The sequence below is a fragment of the Neovison vison genome, chromosome 4 (assembly GCF_020171115.1).
Source record: "Neovison vison isolate M4711 chromosome 4, ASM_NN_V1, whole genome shotgun sequence".
Classification (NCBI taxonomy): domain Eukaryota; kingdom Metazoa; phylum Chordata; class Mammalia; order Carnivora; family Mustelidae; genus Neogale; species Neogale vison.
Window position 1 is genome coordinate 169,463,241 of NC_058094.1, and position 24,621 is coordinate 169,487,861.

The window sequence follows — 24,621 nt, forward strand, 5'->3', positions numbered from 1 at the left end:
GTAGTATAATGATCTTAGAAGGCCGAAAGCCTGGCTTAGAATTCCAGCCTAGCCACATGTTCTTGGGCAGATTACTCAACCACACTCCCTCAGTTCTTCACCTGTAGAATGGGAATAATATGCGTTGTCCTGGGATGCAGACAAGGAGGGGGTGTCCAAGTCCATTTATAACTTCTCTTAGCTCTCTTTATGCACTTGTCAATGTCGTCTGTAGGAAAGGGGTGGGAGGGCAGGTGAACATGGTGAATAGTTTGAGTTTTGGATTTGCTCAAAATGGATTCAGATCCTAAACAAATCACCTCTAAATGTAATTTTGGATGATTTGCTTACATTTTCTGAGTCAATCTTTCTTGGGTTTTAGGAGAGCTAAGTAAAATGGTATATGTAAATTGCTGGTAATATCACTCATATCTTCTGGATTAATTTATTATTGATTATTATTGTTAATGATAATCTAGATATAGGGCTTTGCATAACCATAGAAAAGTTACTTAATTGTCTATGGCTCAGTTTTCTCACCTGTAAAGTGATAATAATGATAATAGCACCCATTTCATAGAGTTGTTGTGAAAAGCTGAAACTTTATAAAACATGTGGATCATAGCAGTGACACTGATAACTATATAAGTATTTCGTGAATAAAAAATGAAAAACTATACATCTTGCATGTACAAAACAAGTGTCTAGAGATTAGTCAAGAGTTGACTGAAATTGTAGAGAGGAAAAGAGGGTTGGGGTTGGGAAGGGAAGAGAGAGAGACTCTTATTAGTAAGATAAATGTATGGCCTTATGTAAATGAAGGAAACCCAGAGAGTGAACATTAGCAGACAGCTATCTGTAAGAGCAACAGATTGCAGACAAATATATAAAGAGGAGATCAGTGCCCAGAAAATTGTGTTCAACTGGCCATGGTAGGTATGAAGTCACCCCACCAATGACATAGGTGGTAGACTTATTCTTACAAAGTTTACAAAGTGGTTCTTTCAAATTGCAAAAATCCTGCTGTTCATTGATGTGTAGATCACCATAGTGATGGCTGGGGCTTCTCCTATAGATGATTTTGTACTTGAGCTTAGTTATTAGGGGTTCCATGCTCAACGTTATCTTATAGCCAAATACAGGCTCCAATCACAAAGAAAATGACAGGGCACTCCATCACCAAGTTCCTTACATCAGTTGCAGAAAATCATAGACTCCTGCTGGCTGCAGCATTAAGAATTAAGGGCCTCCAGTTTCCACCAGAACCTCGCCCTTCCTAGCTATTTCCAGTGGAAGCATGTTTGCTTGATTTTGAGAACAGTTCTACCTCAGTACCCCACGGGCTTCTCCAAATAGAAATATTTTAAACTGAAGTCATAGTTTCCTCTTTTTTTTTTTTCCTTTAAAAAATATCTGATACACTTAGCAAATTGAAGCCTGTGGTAGTTCAAGAAAAATGGGTTTATTTTTCTCCAACATGACTTTCAAATGTGGATCTTTCTTCCCTAAGCTTGAGAACATCTTTGGCAGATCCCATAGCTTTTCAATCACTTCATTTGTACCAGCAATGTCATTTCTGTAAGTTCAACTCACATTCAGCCATGAAAAATTGCAGCCTAGAATAAAAACATTTTTGTTGTTGATTTTTTTTTTTGCTACCTCATACCATCCATGAAGAAATCCGTTCACGTGGATTATAGATTCCAAAGTGAAAGGAAAAAAATAATGCCTTTAAAATAAATTTAAGGAAAATAAATGAAATCTTAAACTGGACCATAGAAAAGGGAGTATCCACATAGAAAAAATTTATAAAAATGCTCTCTCTACTTAAGCATTAAAACTCCAGGGGCACCTGGGTGGCTCAGTGGGTTAAGCCTCTGCCATCAGCTCACGTCATGATCTCCGGGTCCTGGGATCGAGCCCTGCCTCGGGCTCTCTGCTCGGCGGGGAGCCTGCTTCCCCCTCTCTCTCTGCCTGCCTCTCTGGCTACTTGTGATCTCTCTCTCTCTCTCTGTCAAATAAAAATAAAATCTTTTAAAAAACAAAAATGAAAACAAAAAACCCTCCAAATTTCCAACCGTCAAAAGAAACAATTCAGGAGTGGAAAGGCAGCCACAAAACTCATGCAACAAATATGAAATAGACAAGCCACTCAAGAAAAAATAATGGGGTTTCATAGAAGAGTATATCCAAATGACCAAACTTAAGAAAATGTACTCATCTTCATGAGTCATCAGAGAAGTGCAGTCAGAAACACAATGGAATACCATCATACACCTACCAGAATAGCTAACATGGAAAAGACAGAAAAGATGAAGCTTTGGTAAAGGCATGAAGCAACTAGACTCCTCTATACTGCTTGAGGGAGTGTGCATTGGGACAAGTACCTTGGAAAGCTACTTGGCAATATATTCTAAAGTTGAATGTGTATATATAACATAGGACACAACATTTCATTCCTAGTATATTTATCTAACACATATACATAGTATATATATATATGCACAATATATTTTATATGTACAGGAATATTATAGCAAAATTCTTTGTTATAATCCTCAAACTAGAAACAAGTTTAATGCTAATAAATAGTAAAATGGATAAAGTGTGGTATATTTACACAATGGATTACCATACAGCAGAGAAAATGAATAAAGTGTTATTATTTGTAACTACATGGATGAGTTTCACAAACATACCAATGAGTAAAAAAAAAGAGTACAGATATTTTGTATATACTATATGTTATATAGTATATTATATAGTGTATATATAATATATATTATAGTGTATGTATATATTATAAAGTTATATGGTATATATGGTGTATATATACTATACTATATATATACACACACACACACATATATGTATAGTTATTCCATTTTATAGGGAAAAAGACACTTGTCTCTGTGTAAGAAATAAAAAAGTTGGTTTCCTTTGGTTTGAAGGGAAGGAGTACAATGAGGAGTTTCTGGGTCCTGGAAATGCAGTAATTCTTGACCCAGGTGGTAGTAAGGTAGATGTATTCCCTTTGTGATATTTCATAGAAATATATATTTAATATATATACACTATGCTGTATATATGTAAAACTTTTATAAAAAATTAACTGGAAGCTTTCTTGTAATCCCCTTAACTTCCACAAATAAATAAATATAAGACCTCATCTGTTCTAAATTAAAGTTTTAAGTTCAAAACTTCTTTGCTCTCTTCAACAAAAGCCTGCCCTGTGGATCAGGGGTTTACAGTGAAGAAAGGAACATCATCTCCTTTTTTCTCTTTATACATCTTCTCCCCATCACACTCCATTGCTTCTTGGTCTGCTTTTTATCTCCAAGGTGTTGGTGCCCAAAGGAGAAATGGTCAGGGTAAAAGGGAAGAATAGAGACAAAAACTTAGGTAGAAGAGATTTGCTGTAATCAGACACTGACATTGCCTGTGCGGCAGATGTCCAAACAGTGACTTGATTGTGGAGCCTATTTTGTACATTCTTCTTTGTGCTCTGCAGGGATCTCATTTTGCATGGTCATTTGATGAGGACTAACCTCCAGTCTCCCGCTTTCAGCAGTCTATCCCGCTGTCTCTCACAGGAGGACCTAAGTCCCATGCGGGCAACCATCTTGGTAGGACCACCCACAAGATGGTTGGAGTCTAGCTTTCTTATGAGTCCACTGTGTTCATGGAACACTCCATACAGCCCACCAAATGGTGAGCATGTGGATGGCCCCATATTTTCCTTTCTCCTTTTCCTGACACTGTGAGCCACCCATCTTTGAATCTCTAGACCCTTCTCTGTGATCAAATGCACACCCTCTGAAACAGCTGGGGATATAGATGAAACCACACCTCCACTAGGAACTGCCATACTACCTTGTGCTGAGAGGCACCACTATGGTCTCTGCATTTTCTGCAGCTCAGCAAGAAGCCATCCACACCCACCCATTTCCTCCTCCTGTAGGCAACCACCATCTCTATTCTCTATAAATGATAATTCTGAGAATTTCTGAATTGGCTTTGTGGGGATCACCATCTTTGTTTTCTCACAGGAACCCGAATGGGTACTCTGCAATGCTTCCCCTCAAGGATAATGATGCTTATTTAATGCAAAAAAAAAAAAAAAAAAGCCTTCAGTTTTGATCATTTACTTACTTAATTTGGATGGAATAGGGAAAAGAGTAGCACATCTGGCCCACCCACATTTTAGAAAGCCCTCTGGGAATATGTCTTCTAACAGCTTCTCTCCTTATGTTTTCGGCTTTGGGGTTTTGTTTCACTTCAAGACAACAGGAAAGATTCCACTTCTCCTTGCTGTTAACACTTGTATTCCTTGCCTCACTGAGCCCCTACTTTCTCACTTAAGAGAGAAGCCTGGGGTGCACTCCCGCAAACAGCTCACATGCCTTTGGCCATTTCCTGGGAGTCTTCCTGCCAATATCTCTTCTAGGCATTTTCCACCCACCTATTTTATTTGAAAAGCCCTCATTCACCCAGGGGCCAGCACCACCCACAGCATACCTCTAGCATAGCTTTTATTACACGCTTGAAGGTGACATACTGCCCTTTTCTCCAACTAGGTAATAAAAAAACTTCAGAGCCAGGCTTGATTTCATTTTATGGTGAGCGCCTGGAATGTGGTATTTTAAAAACTTTGCTTAATGAGTAAACAGAAGAAAGTGGTTGAGGTTCACTGTGAAGCATTGGTACAGATTTCTGGAAACTAGATATAAAATGGCCCATTATAACACTCTTCCGCACCTCCATCCTACTGCTGCTGTTGGAAGACAGATGTTTAACTGGGTGAGAACATGATGCATTTAGGAATCTTTGACTTTGGCACTGCTTAGTCATCTTTTACAATTCGAACTTAGCAACATGCAATCACTTTCGTAGGCATAGCTTCCCTCAGCTCCCTCTCGAGCTCACAGTCTTTACTTCGGTATCATCACCATCATCCTTGTCATCATAATTCTAATTTTATGAACTAGGAAACTCAAGTCCTCATTAGAAACTTAGTGTTCATAGCACTTACTATGATGCTCCAAAATGCAAAGAGCTCCAGATCGCAGTGACAAATGCGTACTCTCTGATAAATAACCCAAAATAAATTTATACGGCCAACACAGTATAGTTCTCATTGCCGATCATAGTTGTAGTCATGCTAAACTATCCTTCTTGTCAACATGCCGTTAATAAGCTTGGTTTTACATGAATAGCGCTAGAATAAGAAACAAGGACAGAACAGATGAGGTCTAGCATTTGCAGTCAAGTTTCTGGTCCTGGGAGTAACGTACCAGGTAAAGTTCATCCATTTATGGAAGCTGATTCAGGAAATTCTGGTCTTATATTTCTCTTTTGGTCATTTAGATAGCTGAGGGACCGAAACAACATGGGGCTTCCTGAAATCTCTCCTGAATGAAAGATATTCATCTTCTGTGCATTTCCTTATGCGAGCATCTATAGGTTTTGGTATCATCCTGGATTCTACAGAAACAAGCACACTCCCAAAGTCATAAGAAAGTTCTAAAACTATAGGTTTTTCAAACGAAAGTTGCCTGACTTGAAATTGCTTTCTTGCAACATAGATGAGAATACCGTTATCAGACTTGTGATTTGTGACAGTTAAATCTTGCACCTTTGAGTGTAAAGCTGATAAAATGTGTACTTTCATTAATGCCCAAAATTAAAGAAATGCTCTAGTCTCAGGTTAGGCTAAGAAGAAGCAGGTAAATTAGAATAATGCTTACTAAATTTGACCACCAAGCTTCTCTAACCAGGTATTGTGGATTTTGTTATCATCCTTCATATTAGCAATAATTTCTTATAAATAGCATATATTCTCTTAAAGGATGAATGTTATATTTTGGGGGGACCTATAGTTGGTTAAAGATAAAAACTTTCAACTTGGGCGCCTGGGTGGCTCAGTGGGTTAAGCCGCTGCCTTTGGCTCAGGTCATGATCCCAGGGTCCTGGGATCGAGTCCCGCATCGGACTCTCTGCTCAGCAGGGAGCCTGCTTCCTCCTCTCTCTCTCTCTCTCTTCCTGCCTCTCTGCCTACTTGTGATCTCTCTGTCAAATAAATAAATAAAATCTTTAAAAAAAAAAAAAAAAAACTTTTGACCTGAAAATATAGAGAACAATGTAGCAATCAGAGATGAAGTAGTTCACATAAATTGGGCACTTTTCTAATGGGATGTTATCCAAAGGAAAAGAAAATGGAGATTAATTTGAGCACAGTGATGTTTTTCTAAAGTTAAGTTGTTAAGTTGTTAAGAAGTAGATTTTATTTCAGAAATCTTGGGATGCCAAATGGGCTGTAAACAGTATTATTTCTGGGTGCCTGGGTGGCTCAGTGGGCTAAGCGTCTGTCTTGGGCTCAGGTCATGATCCCAGGGTCCTGGGATCAAGGCCCACATCAGGCTCTCTGACCGGCAGGGAGCCTGCTTCCCCCGCCCCTGCCTGCCTCTCTGCCTACTTGTGATCTCTCTCTGTGTCAAATAAATAAAATCTTTAAAAAAAAATAAACAGTATTATTTCTTAAGAAAAAAACCCACAAAATCTCAAGAGTTATATGTATAAACTTTGTGTTCATACTTACAAAGTGGCATGGGTTGAAACAATACAAATTTATTTTGCATATTTATGGCATATGAATCAAAATCTGAATCTTCATTTTTCAGTTTTTTTCCAATATACTTTTGAAGTTTATTTGACATACTCAAACATATTTAAAAAGAGAAGATCTCCAACTGAGATAAAACATGTCTTACTTGAGAATCATCAGGCTTGGAGGATTTAGAGTTCTGAGGGGGGAGTCTTTCTTTTAACATATTAAAATCATTTTCTAAAATTTTGTTTAAAAATGTTGTAGGAAAGTTAAAAAAAAAAAAAAGACCAGAAATGTCTTTGTTTCTGACCAAGATTTGATCATTTTAATTTTAAATAAAAAATGAAAAGTGTACAACCTCATGCCACTCACATTTTTATCAAATGAATTATCCTATCTCCTTTCCAATTTCACTTTGGAAACTGATTATAATAAAGTTAAATAAGGATTTAATAGCTCTGTTTACAGAAGCAACATTAAGTGGAAAGATGAGGCAATAAATTACATCATTTCCCCAAGGATGTTCTGCATAATACAAGTTCCCAGGAACTGTAACAGATAATCCATGAAAAGAAAATGTATTCTTTAGAAAAATAGATGTGGCAGATACTGATTAAATATATCAGACTGGGGCTCCTATGTGGTTTAGTGGGTTAAGCCTCTGCCTTCGGCTCTGCCATGATCTCAGGGTCCTGGGATGGAGCCCCTCATCGGTCTCTCTGCTCAGTGGGGAGCCTGCTTCCTCCTCTCACTCTCTCTGCCTGCCTCTCTGCCTACTTGTGATCTCTCTCTGTCAAATAAATAAATAAAATCTTAAATACATCAGACTGGTGAATTTACTCAAAACTTGTGAGTTGAAAGGGCTCATTGCTTGGCCCCAATCTCTTTCTTAACTTTATGCACACTTTGTGATCCCATCCACTTGCCTTGTGGGTGGAAGGATGGGGTAACCAGCTGATGGACATTAAGGAGGGCACTTGATGTAATGAGCAACTGGATATTATATACAACTGATGAATCATTAAATTCTACCCCTGAAACTAATAGTACACTATATGCTAACTAGAATTCAAACACATTTAAATAAATTTATTTCAAGAAAATCTAAAAAATAAAATAAATGCCATCTACATGCCTAAGACTTCCTACTGTATATCTCTAGCCTGTCATTTCTCCTCAACTCCAGACAACTGGAGTTTTCCTCACTACGTCTAACAGTCCTCCCAAACTTACCATGCTCAAAACAGCCCTGATACTCTTTACTGATTCTCTCATTGTCTTGTCTATGTCATTAAAGAGCAACTCCATTCTCCTACTTGCTCGGGCAAGAAATAAAATGGAGTCACTGTCTCTATTCTTTATTTCACACCACATATCAGCAAATCCTGTCCTTTCTACTTCACATTATACTACACTTCAATTACACTGCACCATCTCTAGTAAATACACGGCAAAATCCCCATTATCCCTTGTCTGAATTATCGCCATAGCCAGTCTGGGGGCCTCCCAGAGGCTCACCCTTACCTTAATCTTTTCTCAACAGAGCATTGGAGTTGTTTGACTCTTGTAAAATGTAATCCCTAACATGCAATTTTTCTGCTTAAAACTTTCCAGTATCTTTCACATCTTAAGCCAAAGTTCTTTCAATATCCTATGTGGTCTTTTGCTATTTTGTCTTGGTTACTTGACTGAAATCATCCACTTCTGCCTTCGTTTCCTCTTCTTCAGCCATTAGGGTCCCTGTACTAATAGGAAAGGCCAGGATTTTGTCAGTGTTCACTGCTGTGTCCCAGTGCCAAGTACAGTACCTGATGTATAGTAGATGCCCATGAAAGCTTTGTTGAATGACTAGCTTCACTGGAATAATCTGAGAGCTGCATAAGGCATAGATGACCTAGTTGTTGATTAAGGAGCCAATGAAGCTGAAGTTATCCACCAGCAGTTGTAGAGAACTGGAGTATGTATATATTCCATGTACCTTTCTTTTCTAGGTTACAGTAGGTGGAAATGAACCAATTTCTAAATTAATATCTTTGCAGAGCAGTAGGCACTTACATTGCTTTGCATCTGTCAGGAATATTGAAATTTTAAAATTCTTATTCATTGTATTTGAAATGGAAATACTATCCCTTGAGGTAAGAAAGGAAGCTTTTAGGGAAAATGCGTGCACTTCAATGATTGCTAAGTCTTTTCATCATTGCCAGGCAAAACCAGGCTGAGCATGAAGGCTTGCTGGGAAGGTTAATGATTAACTGCTCAAAGATGCAGGAGAGAAGTGGTCTAATTAACATAAATATCTATGATAGGGGGTTCACATCCTTGCAGACAATGGATAAAGGTCATGCCATAAACTCCTGGTTGTATTTCTCTTCGCACGTTATTTGTGAATTGTGAACTGTAAAGTGACTTCCAGAACAATGTTAAATTGTGTCATAGCCAAATTTTAAGAAAAACAGTGCAATTAATTTACAAAAGACAGATCGTAAAGAGATCTCCTATAAAGCTAAACTAATTCAAAGATTGTAAGCATAAAAAGAACTTTTTTCCTATCAAAGTGTCATTTTTGGAAAGTTGAAAAAGACTTTCTTTCACATATGCTGTTAATTGGAATGATCTCTTCTCAACCATATCTATTAAATCATTAGACGTTACTAATTCATTAATAAAGGAGTCAAGAAGATGATGAAGTTGGCTAAAAGATCATTTTAAGATTCTGGGTACTTATACACATGTTTTAAAAATGTTGTAATAAGATTCCCAGATTATTTACAAAACTGCTTGCTGTCCTTCAGGGCAATAAAGTTATAACATGTGGGGTTATGTTTTCTACCAGAGAGAAATCATTTGCACTCCTACTGTAACTAAATCTACCAGTTCCTGTGTACCTTTACAGAGTCCAGGACTTAGTTAATTGTAAATAGTGAATCACACAAGGCTATGTTCCCTAGATCAGCACCATCCAACAGAAGTAAAATAACCAGCCACACAAGTAATTCAAAAATTTCCAGTAAGCACGTTGAATAAAAAGAAAAAGTAAAAAATGTTTTTAATAATAACTTTATGTAAACTATTATATGAAAACTATGATCAATTTAACATGTAATATAAGAAATTATTAATAGGATATTTTACATTCTTTTTTCTTACTAAGTCTTCAAAATTTGGTGTCCATTTTATACTTCTAGCACATCTCAGTGCTGACTAGCCATATTGCAAGTGTTCAATGACTACAAAGGGTGGGTGGTAACCATGTTAGTGTAGTTTGAGATGATTAAATAATCATTGGATGGACTTGTGAAACAGTGCCTCAAGATGATGTTGAAAGGTTGTGCTGTACTTCTTTCACCTTATTTCCGAGTTTTGAGTCACTATACATAACATTTCCAATCAGGAATTATAGTCTTTGGCTCCTGGGACATTAAATGATAGCAAATAGAATTTTTCTACAGTATTACCTTATTTAGTATACTAAAAGTGTTTTTAAGAGCTATTTTTTAAAAGATTTTAATTATTTATTTGTCAGAGAGAGAGAGAGGGAGAGAGAGTGCAGGCACAAGCAAGGGGAAAGGCAGGGAGAGGGAGAAGCAGGCTCCCTGCTGAGCAAAGAGCCCAACATAGGACTCGATCCCAGGACCCTGGGATCATGACCTGAGCTGAAGGCAGAGGCTTTAACCCACTGAGCCACCCAGGCACCCCTACAGATTATCTCTTGAAGATTATGGTCAAGTGTGTGTATGTTTGTGTGTGTGTGTGTGTGTGTGTGTGTGTGTGTATATACACACACATTTAGGAATATATATACACATTTTAGGAATCAAATTGTGTGTTTTTCTTTGTGTCTGGTAGACATTTATAGATGGAATATTAAACTTTATTATTTTCAGAAGAAGGGTTGAGCTAGACCAAAAGCTGAAGAAACTCTTTCAGGGCTTGAAAAAATATATACATTTTTAAAGATAAGAGGTGCAAAAATAATTTCTATCTATCTGAAACAATACTGTAAAACCTATGATTTCAGGAAGGGTAAAAATATCTAGAAGAGGAAGTTTAACATGAAAACAGTACCAGTCAAATTGCTTAATACAGGCCCATGTGGCAGGAAATGTCATGGAAAGAGATGGTCTAGCCAGCTGATGCAATTTCAGACCAACCATCAGGCTTTAACATTCAAATCAAATTCCCCTAGGCTGGGGTAAGCAATTTGGTTTTTTGGGGGGGGACTTAGTCATCTGAATAGCAAGATGGGACTGTGGACCAAATAATATTTAAAGTCTTATCCAACTCTCAATTTCTAGCTCTGACTTCACATGTATTTCACTCTGAGGAAAGTGACTACTATATGTGCGTGTGTGTGTGTGTGTGTGTATACACATATATCCATATATATGTGTGTGTGTATATATATGTACACGTATATGCATACCTACACACACACACACACACATATGAGCCACCCTATGCCAAAGTATTTTATTTTTCATTTTTAAAAAAGATTTTATTTATTTGTGTGTGAGAGAGAGAGAGCACACACAAGCAGCGGGAGCGGCAAGCAGAAGAAGAAACAGATGCCCCGCTGAGCAAAGAGCCCGATGTAGGACTCATCCCAGGACCCTGGGCTCATGACCTGAGCCAAAGGCCCACGCTTAACCCACTGAGCCACCCAGGCGCCCCTGCCAAAGTATTTTAAATGAACCAACTTATACGGTTTTTAGAAGAATGAAATGGGCATGATATAGTTGGAGAATAGAATACTTGGAGAATACTTTAGAAGTATCTATCACATTTTTAAAATAGAAATATAATTTATCCATTAGCTTCATGTCTACAAATCCATCCTTCAGAGAGAGTGGTATTCACATGCAAAGTTACGTATAAAATCCTGTGGGTTTAAGTATTATATGTAAAGCAAAAAACCCAGAAAGAAAGCTAAAGTGACACCAATGTAAGATTAGGGCATCAGTATAATGTGCCAGAAGACAGCAGTTCTTAAGTGTGATAAATCTTTATGTACTTCCCGAAAAAAGTAGTGCATGGTTAAAAATTGCAAAGTGAAACCGAAAGGTATACCATTTTGGTTCATGTATGCATGTTTATATGTATGTGTATATATGTATATTTATCTGGAGGCTTATGATAATGATGATGATTATGCTGATATTGATGATGATATAGCTAATATATACTGGCCGTCACCTTGTGCTAAGCCGTATTCTAAGCACTCTACATGAAATGACTCAGCTGATCCTCAAAACTATCCCACCAGCTAGGAATTCGTTTTCTCCCTTTTCAAAGACCACAAACAATTACCTAAGACAGAGTAGGTGACAGAACTTGAACTGATTTCAACAGTTTGTCTCCAGAACGTGTGATCTCTTAAACCTTTCATTGAAATGCTCTGAACAGGTCCCGCGTGAAACAGAGGATAACGGAAGCCTGGTTAGTGTGGTCAAGCTCTCAGAGTCTCACGGAGGTTAGATTCTCCGCTGAGCCAGGCAGGAACATTTGGAAAGCTCTTATGATTTCTTTTTTTTTAAAAGAAAATCATAAGATTTTCTGGGCTCCTTTTCATCTCCAACAATAAGCAGCTGGATTCTATCTTTGATGTCTCCACTACTATCTCAAGGGAATAAAATGGAAGGTTAATGAATGTAATATACTAAGGTCCTATTAGATAAGGAATAGTTTTGGGGGAAAATATTGGCACTGGGTGAGAAGCTTTTTATTGGAGCCACAACAATATCGATTTGAGAATATTAATAATTAAGAACTGCCAGCACTCCTCAGTGATGAGCAGACATGTTCTAGATTGAGTACAGTTGAACAACAACAGTGTACAGCCAGAGACGAGCCCTTTCACATTCTTACAGTCAGACAATTGCATTAACAATCGATGAAGGTCCAGGTGCATAACCAGCTGCTTGTGAAAGTTCTGAGCAATCAAGAGACTATCCCAAAAGAAAAGGAACCCACCCTAAATGATATTTTTGTCAGGATTATGTGGAGATTGTCAAGCACTTATCTTAGAAAAAAAGAGCAGTGATTTCCAAAGCTAATTCAAACCAGATGCAGTTTGAAACCCAGAGTATTTTCCAGCAAGAAAACAGTCTCTTTCAGGGAATTTTAGGGCAATTCAGAATCATTCAACTGTGCCCATACATGCTGCATTTTGCCTCATTCTACACCACAAATGTGTTTTTTAAACTTCTTTTCAAAGCAATTATTTTTGCCAGTCATACATACCTATTGCTGTGTATTTTACAGTAAATGTAAATGCTAGCCCAGAGCCAATAATAATGAATGTTTACAGGGCACATTCTATAAACGTGATAGTTACTTGTTACGTACTTTTTATATGCAATCTGATTTTACCTGTACAACAGTGTGCATGGGTTTTCATATGTATGTGCCCAGTGCGTTCATCACACCATTTTACAGATGGAGATGCTGAGGAGGTTACTAATCTGCCAAAGGCCACACTGCTCATAAATGAAGTATCTGGAAATAAAATATAAGTAGCTTTGTTTCTTTTGTAATGCAAAGTCCAGATTCTTAATTATTATACTCAGTGCCTCTAAGAGTTAAAACCATGCAGGAGGCAGGAAACAGCCTTCAAGTATCTTTTCATCTCTAACTTTATCACTGGAAAACCCACTTTGCTAAGCCATATCTCCTAATCTACTAAGTATTGGACATATTTGTCTGTCTATAAAATTGACACAGGCACAAAAGTGGCTTTTTAGGGGCACCTGTGTGGCTCAGTGGGTTAAAGCCTCTGCCTTTGGCTCAGGTCATGATCCCAGGGTCCTGGGATCCAGCCCCGCATCTGGCTCTCGGCTCGGCAGGGAGCCTGCTTCCTCCCTCTCTCTCTGCCTGCCTCTCTGCCTACTTGTGATCTCTGCCTGTCAAATAAATACATTTTTAAAAAATCTTTAAAAAAAGTGGCTTTTTATTTTTCTCTGTAGTTTGAAGAATTTCTTTTCCACATTTTCTAGGATGGGAGATAAAAGGTCAAGCCAAGATAACTGCCATATTTTTTAACAACTGTTGAGGAACATCCCATTTTTTTCTTTGGTTGAAATACAAAGTAAAAATACTCAAAAGTCAAATTATTTTCCTTCTAGTGAAGTAGAACTTAACACTTTTGAATCCCAATTTCATCATAAAACTCTTCAACTTCTCTTAGCAGATGGGCTGAGCACGCACATTCTGTAGAAAAGATTCACTTTTTACAGTTGCATAATCCCAAGAGGGAAAGTTGAAAGCTGTAAAAATGGAAAACCTGTCCTGGCCATCCAAATGACAAAAGAAAGTTAACCTCTTGATGACCTTTTGAAAGATGTGACCCTTCTCTAAAGAATGAGTTTGGTTTACTTGACATGACAAGAGGAGGAGGCCAGCTGCTTCCATCGTTCTATTGGGAAGCCTGCAGACCTCCAGAGCGGTCCTCCTCATCCTCCCTCAGTTTTTAGTACTCCTAGCTTGAAATGTTTTAATTGTCACAAGCCGTAAAAATACATGTTACTAATTTCCAACTAGTATTTTAATATAGAAAATCCTCCTTAAAACAAATGACTGGGAGGGCGCCTGGGTGGCTCAGTGGGTTAAAGCCTCTGCCTTCGATTCAGGTCATGATCTCAGGGTCCTGGGATTGAGCCCTGCATGGGGCTCTCTGCTCAGCAGGTTGCCTGCTTCCTCCCCTTTCTCTCTGCCTGCCTCTCTGCCTGCTTGTGATCTCTGTCAAATAAATAAATAAAATCTTGAAAAAAAGAAAAAAAAAAAAACGACTGGGTTTTAACTTGTCAATAACTTTAACAATTTCCCTCACCAATCTTTTTTCGAGCAATTGTTTTCAACAGTGTGTTTGGGAAACTGCAAACAAACCAACCCAAACCAAACGGAACCAAACAACAACAACAACAACAACAAAACCTTTTCTCTTCCTTTACAAGGTTACTTGATTATAATAAATATTCATCACCTCCGGTTTAATTTGGAAATTGCTCGGTGAGAGGGAAAGCAATGTCTGTGGACAGGAATTGGCCCCACTCATTTGGAGAGGAAGAAAACTCACCAGTGATCACCACCCATAAGAAAAAGCAGCCCACACCTGCCAGTTGTTCTGATAATGAGGGACGTGTCAGGCCATACGTCATCCTAAATGTGGCTGGCCTCCTGGATGGCATCATAAACTCTCCCAAATGTATCCTGCCCTGCAGCTCTAGAAGCTTTATTCATCTCATAAATATTTCAGGCCTTTATTGCAAAATCATTTTTAAAACCCCACAAAGCCCAAGTTTATTATGTTTTTAAGAAAAATGTTTATAATGGAGAATTGTAATCGGACACAAAGTTGGCCTAAGAGAATAGGGGACCCCTATATGCCCATCACACAATATCAACAACTATTATCACTTTACCAATTTCGTTTTTCTCTCTCTTTCCCCAGCTTCTTTCCTGGAGGATTTTAAAGTGACATTGTGTCATTTTAGTCATAAATATTTTACTATATCTCCAAATGATAATGGGATGTTTTTACCCTTTCTACCTTTTGTCTTTAAGGAATATATACATTGCATTTTTGCCATTGTTTAAATAAATACTACAGTCACATAGTAAAGGTCATTTATATAAGAGGATAGTAATTAAGACCATTAGAATATTGCTGAAAGAGAAGAAATATTTTCCTTTACTGTGTGTGCCTTTTCTTACTTTAAGTACTAAGCTTCTTTCTCTTTCTTCTTTCCTTGATTCAATAAGTAAATATATTTTGGGGTCATTATAAGTTTTGGAACTAGGCCAAAAGAAAGGCAACATAAGACATATTTTCCTTAACAGTCACTGGATGTTTTTGTAATAATAGTTTGTAAAGCTGCAAGATTTCAGGTCACAAAAACAGGTATTTTTCTATGCGTTCTTAAACCAGGTAGTAATAAAATAGTAAATTAGTAACCCAGGTTTTACAGTTCATGTGAAACACTTCCTGAGTTAAAGGTGTTCCTTTTTATCTAAGAGTATGCAGAGATAAAAGGAATTAGAATCACTATATTCATCTCCAGTAATTCTCTCTGTGCTATTCTATAGGACTCTAAATCCCTAAATAACTTTTATTATAAGTCTAAGTTCTAAATAACTTTTATGTTATTAAATATATATATATTTATCAGAAAGATAGATTCTGAAATTTTTGTTGCTATTTCTATTTTATTTATTTATTTTATTTGCCTTGGGATTTTGAATCTCAGGTACACAGAACTGAACACCTTGGGTCATGGCAAATTTTTATTGTCAACCAGTATTTTATTTCATGATTGTTCCCATCCTTTCCTCCATCATCAATCTCCTTCCCACATTCACCTGGCAACAACTTACAGACAGTTAATTTGTACTTTTCCAAGCAAAAATCCACAAGTTTGTGGTAATTGGGAAATATGTGCATCCTTGAAATTTCTTTCCTTCCTTCCTTCCTTCCTTCCTTCCTTCCTTCCTTTCTTCCTTTCTTTCCTTTAATCAGGGGGTGGGGCACAAACTGGAGGGGCAAAGGGAGAGAATCTCAAGCCGACTTTGCACTGAGTACAGAGCCCCACGAGGAGCACAGTCTCACGACTATGAGATCATGACCTGAGCTGAAACAAAGAGTCAGTCTACTCATTGAATGCACCACCCCAGCGGCCCTGAAACTTATTTCTAATATAGGTATGCTTTTGATGGCATAAATGGTGTCACATTTGTTTCTTATTATTTTATTTGATCATATAGTTTTGCTGTGGGGTTACACAGCTATTTCTTCCATGTTGCTTGTTGGCTCTGACACTGTACAGTATTCCTCTCACGCATATCCAAATGCCACATTTTACATAAACAGATGCCTATTTGTGAACTCCTGGGTTGCCTTTAAACTGCTGTCTACCACAATACGGTTTGGGGACCATCACTGTCCATGTCTTCTGGTACGTCTGTGAAGAGCATCTCCGGAGTATAGACCCATGAGTGAGAGGTTTGGAGCACAAAGTATGTGCCTACAATTTTCACTACATATTGCCAGATTGTTTTCTAAATGGCTACATTGTTTTAGAGCTGTGCCTCTCAATACTATATGATATTTTTCATTTCCCCTCACCTTTAGCAGCCTTTAATGTTATATCCCAAATTTTTAGTGAGCTGATTGCTTCAGCATTACGTGACAGCACCAGCAAGAATCACAGTAATTATAGAGATATAGCTGCGTGGGCTCAAGGCCATCCTGGTTGCATTCAGATTCTAGCTCTTACCATGAAAAACTTGTGTAATGTTCTGTTCCTGATTCCTAATCTGTAAAATGAGATCATAATAATATCTAGTTCATAGAGTTGCTGTAATAATCTTATATTTTAAAAGCACTTAGAATAGTGGCTGGACATCGTAGGCACTCAAATATTGGCTGTTAACGTGGTTCCTCCAGTGAACATAAGGCCCAATTCAATGAGCACTCCGCATGTATTTAGCGGCCACTCAAATTACTCCACAGCTTTAAATTACCTATCTAGGGACGCTTGCGTGGCTCAGTTGGTTAAGCAGTTGCCTTCGGCTCAGGTCATGATCCCAGAGTCCTCGGATCGAGTCCCACATCAGGCTCCTTGCTCGGCAGGGAGCCTGCTTCTCCCTCTGCTTCTGCCTGTCTCTCTGTCTGCCTGTACTCGCTTGCTCTCTCTCCGTCTCTGACAAATAAATAAAATCTTAAAAAAAAAAAAATTACCTTTCTATAAGGCTCTTTGACATTGTTCTTGCTGAGTCCTTTTCCTTTGTATTCATTCTTAACATTCTTGTTTTTTATAGAAATTGAAAGATTTTCACACAGTCTACTGTTGATGATTGCTTTTGTATTTGTGGTCCGATTTTGAGGGCACATCTTTAATTCAATGTAGTAAAGTTATCAATTTTTTCCTTTATATTTCATGCTATTTTTTAATAGTGTTTAAAAAATCTCTATTCTGAAATCATAGACATATCCAATTTTATTATTATAAATTTATAAAAATACTTATAAAAATTATTTATAATAATTACATCATTTTAATTCTTTTGAATTTATATTTCATTTTATATCAAGCACATTCTTCTAATCATGTGATAATCTTTGGATTCTCTTATTGGTTCTATTGGTTTGTCAGCAGATTCTTTAGACTTTTGATTCTCAGATTATCATCAGGAAGTAATGAGTTTTAATTCTTCCTAACAATTCCTAAGCCCTTTTATTTATTTATTTATTTATTTGTCTTCTCCCATTACCTAAGACTTTCTGTGTCCTGTTGAAATATAGTGAAATACTTGGTTTTCTCTTTTTTTTCCCAACTTTAAATGAAATCCTTCTAAAATTTTTTCATTTGATATGTTATTGCTATACTGTAGTATGTTGTCATTAGAGTAAGAAAATTCCCTTTCTACCTAATTTTTTAAGAATGTTGAACATGGGGGTGCCTGGGTGGCTCAGTGGGTTAATGCCTCTGCCTTCTGCTCAGGTCATGATCCCAGGGTCCTGGGATCGAGCCCTGCATCGGGCTCTCTGCTCAGCAGGGAGCCTGCTTCCTCCTTTCTCTCTCTGCCTGCCTCTCTGCTTAGTTGTCATCTCTGTCTGTCAAATAAATAAATAAAATCTTAAAAAAAAAAAAAAGAATGTTGAACATGTGGGGATTTAATCTCTTTTTAATCTATTGAAATTATTATTATTTTAAACAAAACACTTTTTTAAATTTGACAAAATTTTATTTATAATAGTAATGTTGATGCTTATAAATGAAATAGAACCATCATTTTATTTTCTTGAACTATCTTTATTGGGATTTTTATGCTAAAAATAGCCTCAGTAAAATAATTTTAGCAGCTGTTCTTTTTTTTTCTGTTTTCTAGACAAACTAGTATACAATAGAAACATACATGGTAAAACTCACGTGCAAAAACTTCTAGAAGGAAAGTGTTTTAAAGCAATGTTGTTTATTTAAAATACATTGGTCAATTAAGATTTTCTATTTCTTCTTGCATTAATTTTGGCATTTGACATTCTCTAGAAATATATCTGTTTGCTCTGAATTTCAAATTTATTGGCATTTATTTATTTAGAATATTTTATTTGATTTTTAAAATATTTATGTAATTGCTAGAATCAAATCCCTAGGGTCCCATCAACCCTCAGTCTCTGTCTTTGCTTCTCAGATTAAAGAACAATAGTCTGGCTGAGATCAATCTAAATACATGTTAAATCAATTTACTATTCCTCATACATTAGGCTACCTCACCTGGTAGAGGCCTAGATAGGTTAATCCTGAAGTCTAGAGATGTTCAGATGGTCCCTATGGTTCAGATGGTGAGCTCATGACTCAGATTGCCTGGGTTCAGATACCAGCTCAGCACTGAGTACCCACATAACTTTGTGCAAGTTTCTTATCCCTTCTCTACCTCAGTTTTCCCTTGTTGAAAATGGAGATGATAATAGCTGTGCCCACCTGACATGATTGCTGTGTTTAAACTGGTAGTATGTATGAAAACACGTACACAGTATATGGCACATACAAAATATTCAAAAGTAATCTGTTCATTTACAACTTAACCAAATGTGAATATATCACTTTGTATCTTGCATTTTTTTCCTTCATTCAATGTTGTTTTAAAAAACTTTCCAGTAACTCCATATTATTCTAAAATATAACTTTTAGTAACTTCCAACCATTATCAGATTTTTTTTACCAACTATTGATATAATTGTGTAGTTTTCACTCCTTTAATTTTGAAGATGAGCCTATTATTGGAATAGCAATATATGAAAATAAAACTATATGTATAGTTATATACCTATATACGCTATATATAGTTATATGCACACACATGCAAACGCACACAGGGAAACACAAGTGTATTATATATTCAATTATAAAAAGTCCCAAAATAAGAATTTTTTAAAGATTTTATTTATTTATTTGACAGAGAAAGATCACAAGTAGGCAGAGAGGCAGGCAGAGGGGGCGGGGAAAGGAGGCTCCCTGCTGAGCAGAGAGCCTGATGCAGGGCTCCATCCCAAGACCCTGAGATCACAACCTGAGCTGAAGGCAGAGGCTTAACCCACTGAGCCACCCAGGAGTCCCCAGGAATAAAAATTTTTTAAAATTCTGAAATATTATTGACTTACATAAACCAAGACATAACTAAATGCCAAGATTACATCATGTTCCCAGAACAGTAAATTAAACTTACGTTAAAATTTAATGTTCAACTGATTTTTAATTTCATATGGAAAATTATGTAAGAATTGATGAGAAAATTTTGAAAAAATATATTTAGTGAAGACCTGCCATAGCAGAAGTTAAAGGGAAAAAATAATTATGGTGATAAAAGAAGCATACTACAGATAAATGAATAAATAAGTAGTTTAAATAGAGAGCTAAGAAATAAGAATTTTACATATGATAAATACAATATTTTGAATCAATACCTATTTATGGGTTATATAACAAATCATATTAGGAAATGTAGTTATCACTTTGGAAGAAAAAATTTGTATTCTACATCATATGGTAGCACTAAGTATATTTCAAATGGATTAACAAGATCTAAAGGGAAAATACAAAATTGCCATATTACAATACAAAATACAAAACCACCATACAGTACACTATATGTGAATGATATTTAATATCAGGTTAGGAAGAACTTCCTAGGGGGGAAATAAAGGAGGAAAACAAATGAGATATTTATAACCATGTGAGAGGAAAACTGGTCTTCACTTACAAACTATTAAAAATGTGTAATTCAACAGATACATATACAAAGAGTAAAAATATGTAATTCCTGAGGTGCCTGGATGGCTCAGTAGGTTAAAGCCTCTGCCTTTGGCTCAGGTCATGATCCCAGAGTCCTGGGAACAAGCCCCGCATCGGGCTCTCTGCTTAGTGGAGAGCCTGCTTCCTCCTCTCTCTCTCTCTCTCTCTGCCTGCCTCTCTGTCTACTTGTGATCTCTCTCTCTGTTAAATAAATAATTTTTTAAAAAAATAAATAAATATGAAATTCCTAGAAGATACATAAATAGGTTACAAATATATAGAAAAGTGCATGATTTCACTAATAATCACAAATATACAATTTTTCAAAAAATGAGATGAGATTTTCATGCATCAGATTGGAAACAATTTGTTTTTCAATGAAAGGTTAACATTTAATGCTAAGGTATGGGAAACAGAGATTCTTTCTTTTTTATGGTGGTCATTTTTTAAAACATTTTAAAATTTAAATCCAATCAATTAACATAATACGTGTTATTGGTTTCAGAGGTACAAGCCGGTGATTCATCAGTCTTACAGAATACCCAGTGCTCATTATATCACATGCCCTCCTTAATGTCCATTACCCAGCCACCCCATCCCTCCACCCCCTCTCCTCCAGCAACCTTCAGTTTGTTTCCTATGATTAAGAGTTTCTTATGGTTTGTTTCCTTCTCTGTTTTCATCTAGTTTTATTTTTCCCTCTCTTCCCCTATGATCCTCTGTTTTTTTTCTTAAATTCCACAAATCAGTGATATCGTATGATAATTGTCTTACTCTGATTGACTTATTTTGCTTAGCATAATACCTCTAGTTCTAGCCACATCATTGTAAATGGCAAGACTTCATTTTTCTGAAGGCTGCATAGTATTCCATTGTATATGTATATACCACATCTTTATCCATTCATTAGTTGAAGGACACCTGGGTTCTTTCTATAGTTTGGCTATTGTGGACATTGATGCTATAAACATTGGGGTGCAGGTGTCCTTTTGGATGACTGCATTTGTATCTTTGGGTAAATACCCAGTAGTCCAATTGTTGGGTCATAAGATAGCTTTATTTTCAACTTTTTGAGGAACCTCCATACTGTTTTCCAGAGTGGCTGCACAAGCTTGCATTCCCACCAACAATGTAGGAGGGTTCCCTTTTCTCTGTATCCTCACCAACATCTGTCATTTCCTGTGTTGTTAATTTTAGCCATTCTGACTGGTGTGAGGCGCTATCTCTTTGTGGTTTTGATTTGTATTTCCCCGATGCCAAGTGATGTTGAGCATTTTCTCACATGTCTATTGGCCATCTGGATGTCTTCTTTATAGAAATGACTGTTCATGTCTTCTGCCCATTTCTCGACTGGATTATTTGTTCTTTGTATGTTGAGTTTAATAAGTTCTTTATAGATTTTGGATACTAGCCATTTATCTGATATGTCATTTGCAAATATTCTCTCCCATTCTCCCATTTGGTTGTCTTTTGGTTTTGCCAACTGGGAAAGGGATATTCTTATATACTGTTTTAGAGAATGTAATTTTTAATATTTTAACATTTTTTAAAATAATAGAAATCGTTTGACATAGAAACTCCACTTTTAGAAATCTACAGAACAGGGACATGTACATTTAAAAGGATCAAAAGTTTTTATTGTTATAAGAACTAAAATTATTTGATTAGAAAAATGGTATATTAATACAATGAGGTTAGTATTATTTTTAATGAGGTAAATCTATGCATACTTACCTGAAAGTTGTTCATCATCTACTAATTTTTTTGAAAAGCAAGACATGTATGAGGGGTGCCTGGGTGGCTTAGACTGTTAGGTGTCTGACTCTTGGTTTTGGCTCAGGTCATGATCTCAGGGTCCTGAGATCAAGTCCCAGGATGGGCTCCATAATTGGAATGGTGTGCTTGAGATACTCTCCCTCTCTCACCCCCTCTACCACCCTCTAGCCCATGCATTCTCTCTCTCTTGCTCTCTCTCAATTAAATAAATAAATATCTTTATAAAAAAAAAAAGCAAGCTGCATATGAATGTGCTCTCCATTTAGTTTGAAATGTGTGTAGGTATATACGTATGTATCTGTGTGTGAATTTTAATATGCATTTACTGATAGTTTTACTCTCGGGCAAGAATTCTTCCAAGCACTTTATCTTAATAACTTGTTTAAGCAACACAGCAGTTCTATTGAATCAAACATCTCCCTTGAGAGACAAGAAAACTGAACATCCCAGGAACCTGCCATAGGATACCCAGCTAGAACTGGCAGAGCAGGAAACTGAACCCAGGACAGTTGGCTCCAAAGCCTGCACTCTTAAGCACCAACATAGAGAGAGTTGGATGGATAGATGAACAGAGGTAGACAGATGGAAAGACAGAAAGATAATGCATGACTATGTCTGTACCTACTCAAACATTTGAAAAGGATATGAATCAAATTGTTAAATGTTGCAAGCTCTGAGAGGTAGACTTTATGGGCCAAAGATAGACATTAAATACTTAATTAATAAAATGTTTGTCAAAATGGGGAGCAAGAGAGATACAGTTACGTGGGAGTATAATCCTCTTACAATTTTTCAAATAAAAATAAAATTTTAAATTATGACATTCTTTTAAAAATTCTAAAATGACTTGTGATTTGTTCATGCCTAACAAGTCAGGGTTTCCCAGAGGAGAGGATGGGAATTTTGGAAATTCTACACTGTGTACAGCACTCCCAACCAGTGAAAAGACCTGTGTACTATAGGTGACAAAACAAATTACAAATCAAAAGGTATCTGTGATTAGAGCTAATCTGAAACTTATTCATAGTTGTTACTTTAAAAATCATCTTCAGTAAATGTAACCATTGTTAGCAAAAAAATTCACAATAAATATTAAAATAAAAAAATAGTGGGAAAAATGAAAAAAAGATTTTTGCCTTCAAACGTCTCCCAAGTATCTCAGTGCCCCACAATTTCTTTGATGAAACAAACTGCCTACCATTTTCTCTTTAGTGGACTTCAGTTGGAAAAATGAGCACCAGTTGTCTAAGGGATAAGTATTGAATGGCTTACTTTTGATCTTTGTCACTTCAGGAGAGGGACTGAGTAGATCTGGAAGTGATGAGGCTCCCTTTTCCAAGTTCATAACAGTGTTCTCTGAAATATATAAAGAACAAAACAAAATAAAAACTCTTCGAAAATCTTTCCAGTCAATTTGAATGTCCATAGAAGCCTATGATTTTAAGAAAACCTCAAAATATTGAGGTAAGAGGAAGCTAAGAGTAAAAGGAATACCCAATTGCTTCATTTAAACTCATATAGAGAATCCTGAGTTAAGAAGAGAATTTGCTAAAGGAAGTGATTCTTGGTAAGTGAGAAGCAGGTCTCCATGTCTTTCTTTTTTAAATTAACATATAATGCATTATTTATTTCAGGGGTACAGGTCTGTGAATCACCAGGCTTATACAATTCATAGCAGTCAGCATAGCACATACCCTCCCCAAAGTCCATCACCCAGCAACCATATCTCTCCCCCTGATCAGCAGCCTGCAGTTTGTTTCCTGAGATTAAGAGTCTCTTATGGTTTGTCTCCCTCCCCCATCCCATTTTGTTTCATTTTTCCCTCCCTTCCCACCATGAACCCTCACCCTGCCGCTCAAATTCCTCATATCAGAGAGATCATACAATAGTTGTCTTTCTCTGACTGACTTACTTCACTTAGCGTAATACCCTCTAGTTCCATCCACATCATTGCAAATGGCAAGATTTTGTGTTTTTTTGATGGCTGCATAGTATTCTGTTGTGTACTTCTTTATCCATTCATCTGTTGATGGACATCTAGGTTCTTTCTGTAGTTTGGCTATTGTGGACATTTGCTGCTATAAACATTCAGGTGTATGTGACCCTTCAGATCACTACATTTGTATCTTTAGGGTAAATACCCAGTAGTGCAATTGCTGGGTCGTAAGGTAGCTCTATTTTTCAACTTTTTGAGGAACCTTCATACTGTTTTCCAAAGTGGCTACACCAGCTTGCATTCCCACCAACAGTGTATGTAGGAGAGTTCTCCTTTCCCTGCAACCTCGTCAACACCTGTCATTTCCTGACTGGTTAATTTAAGCCATTCTGACTGGCATGAGGTGGTATATCACTGTGGTTTTGATTTGTATTTCCCTGATGCCGAGTGATGTGGAGCACTTTTTCATGTGTCTGTTGGCCATCTGGATGTCTTCTTTGCAGAAATGTCTGTTTATGTCCTCTGCCCATTTCTCA